The sequence below is a fragment of the Alligator sinensis genome, unplaced genomic scaffold, assembly GCF_000455745.1.
Source record: "Alligator sinensis unplaced genomic scaffold, ASM45574v1 scaffold606_1, whole genome shotgun sequence".
NCBI classification, from domain to species: domain Eukaryota; kingdom Metazoa; phylum Chordata; order Crocodylia; family Alligatoridae; genus Alligator; species Alligator sinensis.
The window spans coordinates 630,439-632,173 of record NW_005842472.1 but is presented as its reverse complement, the minus strand read 5'-3'; the positions used below and the strand labels follow the sequence as shown (position 1 = coordinate 632,173).

The 1,735-nt window shown below is 38.3% G+C and overlaps 1 protein-coding gene across 1 annotated transcript in view; it reads right to left on the bottom strand.

Annotated features, from left to right (window-relative positions):
* Positions 1–1,735, bottom strand: part of DOCK2 (dedicator of cytokinesis 2) — a 514,326-nt gene that overhangs the window by 473,529 nt on the left and 39,062 nt on the right. The window lies entirely within an intron of this gene.

Sequence of the window (1,735 nt, the reverse complement as noted above, 5' to 3'; positions counted from 1 at the left end):
GCTGCCACTAAATGACCACAAAATCAGCTCTTCAAGTGCCAGCCAAGACACAAAATTTGCTTTCTCTTGCCACAATTTAGGTAGGTCCCTAGTTATGTAAAATGAAATACCATCAAACAAATGTTTTCAAAGAGGGATGCTAAGAAATGAAGGGGGAAAAAGTATTTGGGTTTTTATAAACCTCACCCAGATTAGGATCACAATCTTAAAGTACAGACACAGGGCAACTTTTTCACTTGTGATTTAGGAATGAATAAAACCAAGCATCTTATATATTTTTCAAAAACACCCCACCAATGATGATTTCTAAAACAATGAACAGATGGCATTTCTTTCATACAAGGACCCTTAATATTACTAACACTATCAAAGCCGAAAAGTTTTCTGTTGTGCATATTGCCAAAAATCTGCCGGTAGAGAATATATCACTGAGTAAGTAAGGGTTCAGGGCAAAGTATTTTACATGTTTATGAAAAAGGGATGGAGACAATGCAGCTAGAATGGCAAAGGGGATCATTTTTTTATGCTTATTCAGATGAGCTTTCAAGCATAATTATCTGTATTAAAAGTCAAGTTAAAATTCTGTAGCAGCTTTCTGGATAAACTGGAAATATACATTGAACAAAATCCCAAAATGTTAAAAGCTCAGAATAATGGCATTCTGAAAATACACAGATTTGAGTACAGCCTTCTCCTCAACCACCCAATCACCCACCACTAATTTCAGTTTATGAGTCTCAATGTTATTTACATAGTCAGCATCCTTGCAATATACCAACAATAAACTATGACTACATATGTAATCATGTGGAGGGGGGGAACGGTGTTTTATTTATTTATGTATCTATTTTTAGTATTTTGCTAACCTTACATTAAACTTGTTAGGAAAGTTTCCAAATATGAAGGATGCTCTGAGTTTCCCTTTACTGATCCCATTGGTGGTTATATTGTTTTCTTACTAAATATACACAACTCTAATTTACCAATGCTATCTTCTATTTATTTATTTAGGACATGAAGCATTTGTTAATTCTCTACAACAAGAATGTCTGATGGATGCATACATTCTCCTACTTATTATACAACATCTCTCTTCAGGTTTAATTGCTTGAGGGAGCCCAGAGAAGAGCAACGTGCATGATCAGAGGACAGGAAAGCAGACCCTACGATGACAGGCTGAGAGCCCTGGGGCTCTTTAGCCTGGAAAAGCACAGGCTCAGGGGTGATCTGATGGCCACCTATAAGTTTATCAGGGGTGACCACCAGTATCTGGGGGAATGTTTGTTCACCAGAGCGCCCTAAGGGATGACGACTAGGTCCAACAGTCATAAACTACTACAAGACCATTTCAGGCTGGACATAAGGAAGAATTTCATTACTGTCCGAGCCCCCAAGGTCTGGAACAGCCTGCCACCGGAGGTGGTTCAAGCGCCTACACTGAACACCTTCAAGAGCAAACTGGATGCTTATCTTGCTGGGATCCTATGATCCCAGCTGACTTCCTGCCCTTTGGGCAGGGGGCTGGACTCGATGATCTTCTGAGGTCCCTTCCAGCCCTAATGTCTATGAAATCTATGAAATTAATGAAGTGCTATTGGATTTTATTATTAGCTTCAGTATCAGAACAAATCACTAACTTCTACCAAACATTATGAGAAACAGAAAACAGGTATATTAATAAATCCCAGTAACAATTTAATTTAAGTCAGTACTTTCTGTCCTATGGCATTTATAT